The 9,187-nt window shown below is 35.2% G+C and overlaps 1 long non-coding RNA gene and 1 other non-coding gene across 5 annotated transcripts; both read right to left on the reverse strand.

Annotated features, from left to right (window-relative positions):
• Window positions 1–465: 465 nt before the first annotated feature.
• LOC127747991 (small nucleolar RNA R71) lies at window positions 466–573 on the reverse strand. The gene has a single exon (XR_008009934.1). It is a non-coding gene; the product is annotated as a small nucleolar RNA R71 (small nucleolar RNA).
• A 2,581-nt stretch (window positions 574–3,154) lies between these two features.
• Window positions 3,155–7,833, reverse strand: LOC107489522 (uncharacterized). Of its 4 annotated transcripts, none has more exons than XR_001592221.3 (8): window positions 7,587–7,833; window positions 5,898–5,992; window positions 5,272–5,373; window positions 5,096–5,182; window positions 4,845–4,933; window positions 4,068–4,152; window positions 3,727–3,813; window positions 3,155–3,315 (listed from the first exon to the last, which is right to left on the reverse strand). It is a non-coding gene; the product is annotated as an uncharacterized LOC107489522 (long non-coding RNA). The 4 variants fall into 4 exon arrangements; XR_008009667.1 differs by lacking the exon at window positions 7,587–7,833 and adding an exon at window positions 7,029–7,127; XR_008009668.1 differs by lacking the exon at window positions 7,587–7,833 and having other exon boundaries at window positions 5,096–5,188; window positions 5,898–6,206.
• Between the last annotated feature and the right edge of the window lie 1,354 nt (window positions 7,834–9,187).

Below are 9,187 nucleotides of genomic sequence, written 5' to 3' on the forward strand. Positions count from 1 at the left end.
GCAGCTAAAGCATAAAACTTTGAAGATGACCTCACTGAAATTTTTGAAAAGGAAGGAGCAAAAGAAACAATTATGGCCGAACCAAACAACAATGCAAGGAAGATGCTTGGTGATTTTACTACACCAACTTCTAACTTCTATGGAAGATGCATCTCAATCCCTGCCATAGGAGCAAACAATTTTGAGCTAAAGCCTCAATTAGTTTCTCTACTGCAACAGAACTGCAAGTTTCATGGACTTCCATCAGAAGACCCTTATCAGTTCTTAACTGAGTTCTTGCAGATCTGTGATACTGTTAAGACCAATGGAGTTGACCCTAAAGTCTACAAGCTTATGCTTTTCCCTTTTGCTATAAGAGACAGAGCTAGAACATGGTTGGACTCACAACCTAGAGATAGCCTGGACTCTTGGGATAAGCTGGTCACGACTTTCTTAGCCAAGTTCTTTCCTCCTCAAAAGATGAGCAAGCTTAGAGTGGATGTTCATACCTTCAGACAAAAAGATGGTGAGTCCCTCTATGAAGCTTGGGAAAGATACAAGCAACTGACCAAAAAGTGTCCTTCTGACATGCTTTCAGAATGGACCACATTAGATATATTCTATGATGGTCTGTCTGAATTTTCCAAGATGTCACTGGACCACTCTGCAGGTGGATCCATTCACCTAAAGAAAACACCTACAGAAGCTTAGGAACTTATTGAAATGGTTGCAAATAACCAGTTCATGTACACCTCTGAGAGAAATTCTGTGAGTTATGGGACGTCCCAGAAGAGATGAGTTCTTAAAATTGATGCTCTGAATGCCATACTGGCTCAGAATAAAATATTGACCCAACAAGTCAATATGATCTCTCAGAGTCTGAATGGATTGCAAAATGCATCCAACGGTACTAAAGAAGCCTCTTCTGAAGAAGAAGCTTATGATCCTGAGAACCCTGCAATGGCATAGGTGAATTACATGGGTGAAGCCTTTGGCAACACCTATAATACTTCATGGAAAAATCATCCAAATTTTCATGGAAGGATCAACAGAAGCAAGGCTTCAATAATAACAATGGTGGAAGAAACAGGTTTAGCAATAGCAAACCTTTCCCATCATCATCTCAGCAACAGACAGAGCATTCTGAGCAGAATCCTTCTAGCCTAGCAAATATAGTCTCTGATCTATCTAAGGCCACTCTTAGTTTCATGACTGAAACAAGATCATCCATTAGAAATTTGGAGGCACAAGTGGGCCAGCTAAGTAAAAGGGTTACTGAAACCCCTCCTAGCACTCTCCCAAGTAATACAGAAGAGAATCCCAAAGGAGAGTGCAAGGCCATTGATATAATCAATATGGCTGAAACCTTAGAGGAGGAGGAGGACATGAATCCCAATGAGGAAGACCTCTGGGAACGTCCAGTGGTCAGTAAGGAATACCCTAATGAGGAACCAAAGGAATCTGAGGCTCATACAGAGACCATAGAAATTCCCTTGGACCTCCTTTTACCATTCATGAGCTCTAATGACTAATCATCTTCTGAAGAGGATGAAGACATTGTTGAAGGGCAAGTTGCCCAATATTTAGGAGCAATCATGAAGCTGAATGCCAAGCTGTTTGGTAATGAAACTTGGGAGGAAGAGCCTCCCTTGCTCACCAATGAACTAAATACATTGGTTCAGCAAAATTTACCTCAAAAGAAATAGGATCCTGGTAAATTCTTAATACCCTGTATCATAGGCACCGTGACCTTTGGAAAGGCTCTGTGTGACCTGGGGTCAGGGATGGAGAGATTGGGAATCTATGAAGTACAGGTTGCCAAGTTCTCATTGGAGATGGTAGAAAAATCTGTGAAAAAGGCTTATGGACTAGTAGAAGACGTGCTAGTGAAGGTTGAAGGCCTTTACTTCCCTGCTGATTTCATAATCCTAGACACTATGAGGGATGAGGATGAATCCATCATCCTTGGAAGACCCTTCCTAGCCACAGCAAGAGCTGTAATTGATGTTGACAGAGGAGAGTTGATCCTTCATGTGAATGAAGAACGCCTTGTAGTAAAGACTCAAGGTTCTCCATCTGTAACCATGGAGAGTAAGCATGAAGAGCTTCTCCCAATACAGAGTCAAACAGAGCCCCCACATTCAAACTCTAAGTTTGGTGTTGGAAGGCCACAGCCAAACTCTAAGTTTGGTGTTGAGAGATCTCAACTTTACTCTGATCATCCGTTAGGCTCCATGAGAGCTCACTGTCAAGCTATTGATAATAAAGAAGCGCTTATTGGGAGGAAACCCAATTTTATTTTAATTTTATCTATATTATTTTGTTTTCTTTTAGGTTGATGATCATGTGAAGTCACAAAGACAATTACAAAAATAAAGAAAAAAATCAAAAACAACATTGAAAATAGCACACCCTGGAGGAAGGACTTACTAGCATTTAAACGCCAATAAGGGTACACTACAACATTTTCAGGTTAAGACAACATTTAAAACGTGTTGCTTAAAGGTTGACAAAAAGTTGCTTTTGCTCTATGGCAACACTTTTGGACTTAAGGCAACATTTTTGGGCGGCGTTGCATATGCAGCCGTTGCCTTAGATCAAAGCAACACTTTTTGGTTTCAAAAGCGTTGCTTTTGAGAGCAACAAAAGCAACATTTGATAAGTATTGTCTTTGGTTAAAAAACAACAACACTTCAAAGGTGTCTTTGAGACAACACTTTTGCAATGTTGTCTTTTCTCATATTTTGACCACTACTAAAAAATATTGCCTATTTGCAATAAAATTCAACCCTTTTATGTGTTGCTTATAAGTTTGAATTTGCAATACTTTAAAATGTTGCCTATTAGTTTTGAATATGCAACCCTTTAAAGTATTGTCTTTTCTTTAGTATATGCAATCTATACAAGTATTGTCTTTTCTTTTGGATATGCAACAATACAAGTGTTGTCTAATATTCAAAATATGCGACTAATAAAAGGGTTGCCTTTTTTATAAAAATAAAAGTTACTTTTGTAATAGAAATACAAAATATAAAATTTACAATAAAATTTTTTGTTCATACATATGTAATTATTTTAATTAATAAATAAATTTGTGCACAACAGAAAAAATTTATAAAAGAGACAAAATAACTAATAATAAAGTAAAAATTAAAATAGATATTAAAAGGTTCAATTAGTATTTTAAATACATGTTCATCAAGAATTCTCAACAAAATAATAAAATTCTTATCTAACAATAATTGTTATAACAAAATAGTAATTAATATTTGTAAAAAAAATGTCAATCTACTTGCATATTTTATATCCATACTTGACTTGTCCCATATGCTAAATCTGCAAATAATACACAACAAAAAAAATAAGTAACTTATCATTAAAACTAAAAAATTATAATAATAGAAATTTCTTTATGATATTAAATACATAGATATAAAAGTAATAAATAGCTTGCCTCAGATTTTATTCATGCAAGACACGAAATCACTAAATACCAAATACATAAATTACTAAATTAAAACAGAGCTAATGTGTGAGGAGAGAATAAAAAACAGAGAAGAAGCTTTAAGATTCTGCTATATGTAAAGAGAGATCTCAATCTTCTATTCTTGCCACTAACTAAACTAACTTCTATATAAATATAGAGCTAACTAACAAAGAGATATATTACAAATTTAAACTTCATAATAACTCGGTATATTCAAGGTTTTTTTGCAGAAGAAAAAAGAACCAGAAGCTAACCATTACCTCGTCAGTTGCATCTTCCCTTTCAGATGCACCGCTTTCAGCAGCTTCACAGCTCTCATCTTTTCCTTTGTTTTCATGTTCTTCATCCTGGTTATTTAACCAAAGTATGGTGTCACTTTGTACGAATAAAGCAACAATCATATATCAACATTAAAAAACACAGAAATGAACAACAGAGATGAGAAGGAAAAACACAGGCAAGCTATTCGACTGTCTCTGTACTAAATATTAGATGTATTCATTATTCAAATTTAATTTCCAAAATATAGTTAGCATACTGAGAAGTTCACACATATCTACTTTTCACCATCTATTATGTCAAAATTATCCTTTTTATATACATGAAGAGGGATTGATTCATTCAGGTCTTTCACCGAGTCAACTTCACTTTGAGTTTATTTCAGCCTCTGCTCCACCTTCAATGAACTGCACATAAATTTGAAGAGCATTAAGAAACAATCAAAAGCATGAAAAATTGACACTCATGCGTATAAATAAATTAAATTAAACTAATCAATAAAATTTCAAATATAATTAAGTACCTCAAAAACATAATTAAATAGAAAAATAATTCTAAACTATTCACAATAATACATAATATATAAAAATGTATATATACGGGCTGGATCAAATACTCACTTATCAATAAATGGTTTGCTAAGGTCCCTATTAAGATTCCCTGAGCCGAGGCATGGATTAATGGATTAATGCATTGAACGTAGTATCAACTATTCATATTCATAATCAGTAGTATATATTGGCACATAGGAAATATCTAGAATGTTTCTTTCTTTTTGGAGATTAGGAAATTGAAAACAAAACCTTCAACTTATTGAAAAAAAACCAATGCTCCAAAAAAACATAGTTTAGTGTCTTGGGTAGTTTTAGCATCAACTGCTATAACTCTTGTCTTCTGAAAACTAAAGTGGTGATCACCAGCTGTGAATGAAGGACACAGATGATTGTTTTATAAGAATGAGACTAATGGCAGGACACAAACTCATGATGACAAAAATGAATGTTATATAGATTAAGAGCTAGATCATTTTTCAATAAAAAGAAACAAGAAATGCAGAGTACAAAACCATAGTCTTGTTTCCTTGTATCAAATCAAGTACCTTTACAAAGTTTTTAGTCCATACTTAAGACCCTTGGAACTTTAATATACGGCTCCTCATAGCTTGGAATGGCACCAATCATCGCATCCCTGTAAACCAACACATTTGAATCAACAGTTTTTCAACTATGTCCAATTGAAACATAATGATTAATGGATAACTTTATTTTCACCTGTGCTCAAATATTAGAATCACTAGACTATTATCAAAATACAAAAATGCAGGTATATAATAATGTATATAACAGATACCGTAGCGTAATCATTGGCTATAAGATGAGCCGAAAGCAATCCTCCAAGAACTCTGATTGTCGTCTCAAACAAAGAAACAGTTTTGTTCTGTAACTGACCAAAAAGTAATTAAATTCATCCTTAACTCCAAATTGAGTACAGAAACTTGAAATTCAGCTGCTTAGCCATTCACTCACAATATCAAAGCGAATATTTTTACCAATCCATTCAACGGAAGCGGCAAAGCGGTCACAGTCACCGAGTAGAGCCAAAGTGTCCAAAGAATCAATCAATAGCACCTATCACAATTATCATCAAAATTATCTTATATTAATGAATGAATGAATTAATTTTGGTGATTTTACTTAAATAATATAATTTAGTAAAGCCACTAGCAGCAATTAAGTAATGGGGCATATTCCTAATCAATTTAAAAAATTATGAAGAGGCCTACTCCTTGTAAGTTCCCATTATTTCCAATTCTAAATCCTTGGTATTCCTGTAAATTGGAACCTCCATTAAACCAAATCACAGAAGCTGCCACCTAAAGTTTGAAGCTCTATGAACAACGACAGGGTTTTGCTAATATCAACAATCTGCCAAAATTCAAATAAAAAATCACTAAAGCATCATATTTTTCACAATTGCAACCATTCAATTGGCTCCACATTTATGTTTTGATCACTAACATGAATTCAAGTATACTGAGAGTTGAAGAACTTGGCAAGAAACTCTCTTGAACTTTGCTGAATCTATCCATCTCTTTCTCCATAAAAAAATAAGTTACTTACATCCTGAAGCATCAAATAAAAAGAATAGCTACCTCTTAGCATTCTATAAAGCCTGTGCTGTCCAAATCATAGAGCTTAAATGAAACTGCAAGAGAATTGCAAAGCCTGTGCTGTCCAAATTATAGATCTGCATGCAGTAAAATTCTAATGTCAAAAGGATATCCAATTAATTGAAATGACTAATACTTGGAGATACCATGAAAAACAATGAAATTTATTACTAAGTAGCAACTAGCGAAGACAAAAACACTGATTTCTATATGAAAATTTAAACATAGAAATGCATGTGCTTTTATATCTAAACAAATACTGACCTCTAACTAAATGGGGAGATTACAATGCAGTGATGAGGTACCCAGGTATTTTAATTACACTTAATTCAAATGGACTTCTCCCCTTAACCTAAATCAATAAGGCACAAACACACATATGATATATAATGAACATAAATACAAAGTTATGCAATGCATGTCTGTATTGTGTATAGTTCATCAAAGTTGTGGAGGCACATGTGCAATGTGTAGCTTAGCTTTATGAACCATTTTTAGATTAATTTCCATTAACATACATGGCTTACTTTTCGTCCCAATCTGTCCTTACATATTATTTAGTAGTAGATGAATCACATGCCCACAAATTAATGTTTTAAATTAAATAATTATAATTACTAATGGCTTAAATTAAAGGAGTCTATCTATGCATGTGCAATCTCAGGAAGAGCAAAAAACAAATGCAGGCACGGAACATTCTGATTTGTACCAATACCTTATATTTAAATGGGAGACACAATTTAGCTAAAAAAGGAAACAGAACAAGACTTGACCTTACAACTACTCAGCTAATCAAATAATATATAGATTACAAAATACTAAACAACATCATATATGTAAATTTCAAACTGATTAGTGATCACATTGAGCAGCCTTCAGATTGAAGTTAAATTATTTTTTATAAGTTAAAGTAGTAAAACAAATTTTTCATTGAAATAGCTATTGCACACAAAATCCATCAAGCAGCCAAACCATTGTTTACAACTTTACAATATAAAATCATTGAAATAGCTATTGTACACAAAAACCATCAAATGTTTAAGCACTTGAGGTAGCTGTAGCCAAGACAAAGCTTCCAAGAATTTCCCAAATATTGTAGCTATGAAAGCAAACCTAATTTGCAAAGAGAGAAGCAGAAAAAAGAAGTGAACGTAATTGGAAGCATGGCAAAAAACTTAGCGCTAACTCAATTGAACTGAAGAAATTCCCAACCAACTCCAACATCTACAATAACAATGAATCCACTGTTAAATTCCTAAATTGAGATTCCACCAACAATAATTAAATTCCAATCCCTAAAATTGCCATCATTCAGTGATTAAAGCAGCAACAGATAAATATATCATAACAATGAAATATTGTAGCGATTTTACAAGACCAGAATTAATTAAGCAGTAGGCAATGAATAGATAGTGACGCGACGAGGGACGAACCCAACGGCGAGGCGAGGCAAGCAGCGACGAACACGACGGAGACGCCAACAGCGACGCCAGCAATGAGGAACACAGGAAATGACGAGGAAATCGAATAGAGAAGAGTAAATTGCAAGCAATGACAAGAGTAAATCTCACATCAATCAAAATTCAAAGTGGTTGGAGTAGTTTTGTTATTTCAACAATTCAACCAAATTAACCACTAGTAAGTAAAATTTGAGAGAAATTTTTGTCATACCTGAAAAATTTGAGAGGAAGATGTGAACGACACCACGGCGGAGCAAAGTGAATGTTTCAAAATGACGCGAGCTGAAGATCAAACATGGCGGAGCAGAGCAGAACACGATGCGAGAAGAAGCACATGACACGAGCAGAGCAGAATGCGATGCAAGCATAACACGACGCGAGCAGAGCAGTGAAGAACACCACAACGGCGAGAGAGAGGAACGCAGAACGCGAGTCAATATCATGAAATTGGGGAAATTGAGCTAGGGTTGGGGTTAGGATTTTGATTCTAAAATGGTATGAATTGAGTGTACTTGACATGTTAGTAAGGAAGGTGATGAATTAATTATTGCTCGTGTTTTCTTTTCTTGTTTTTGGTTTAGGAGGGAAAGTAAATTCTATTAAAATATTTGGAGGGAATTAAAATATGATGAAAAATATTTAAGCAACGTTTACCACCACAAGTGTATTATATATCTTTAAAGGCAACTCTTATAAAGTGTAATATATGAATATTATAAATATTATTTTTTTAATTCACTAAAGCAACGTTTTTTATATATTCTTTAAATTGATCAAAGAGAACACTTATTAATAAAGAGTTGTAATAGTCTTATTTTTTTGCAATAAATTTTAAGTGTTGTTTTTGACTATTATAAACAATATTTTTTAAGTGTTGTTTATAGCATATGTTGCAATAGCTTAAAAATGTTGTAGTGGTAGTAAAATGGGCGTTTAAACGCCCAATCTGGCACCTTTCTGGGCATCAAAACGCTAGAATAGGGCACCAGACTGGCATTTAAACGCCAAAACAGGGCAATAAACTGGTGTTTAGATGCTAGAACAAGAAGGAAAGTTGGCGTTTAAACGCCAGAACAGGGCAACAAACTGGTGTTTAAACGCCAGAATTGCACTCTAAGGCGTTTTGAATGCCCAATTGAAGCAGGGAAGAGAATTCTTTGACCCCTCAGGATCTGTGCATCCCACATGATCCCCACCAACCTCAACTCACTCTTTCTCCTCTTCACACCTTTCTACAACACTCTTCCCCAAATACCCTTCACCAATCAACTCCATATCTCTTCCCCAAATACCCTTCACCAATCACCTCCTTAACTCTTCCCCAAAAACCCCACCCACCTTCAAAATTTAAAACCATTTCCCTCCCAAACCCATCCAAACCATTCGGCCACTCTCCCTATAAGTACCCCCCTACACCCCTTCGTTTTCACACATCACAAACACCTTGTTCCCCTCTTGGCCGAACCCTATACACCCTCCATCTCCTCCATTTTCTTCTGCTTCTACATCTCTCTTTCTTCTTTTGCTCGGGGACGAGCAAATATTTTAAGTTTGGTGTGGTAAAAGCATTGCTTTTTGTTTTTCCATAACTACTTATGGAACCTAAGGCCAGAGAAACCTATAGAAAGAGGAAAGGGAAGGCAACTGCCTCCACCTTTGAGTCATGGGAGATAGAGAGATTTATCTCAAAGGTCCATCAAGATCACTTCTATGAAGTTGTGGCCAAGAAGAAGGTGATCCCTGAGGTCCCTTTTAGGCTCAAAAAGGGCGAATATCCGAAGATCCGACAAGAGATCCAAAGAAGAGGTTGGG

Source organism: Arachis duranensis, chromosome 5, assembly GCF_000817695.3.
Source record: "Arachis duranensis cultivar V14167 chromosome 5, aradu.V14167.gnm2.J7QH, whole genome shotgun sequence".
Classification (NCBI taxonomy): Eukaryota; Viridiplantae; Streptophyta; class Magnoliopsida; order Fabales; family Fabaceae; genus Arachis; species Arachis duranensis.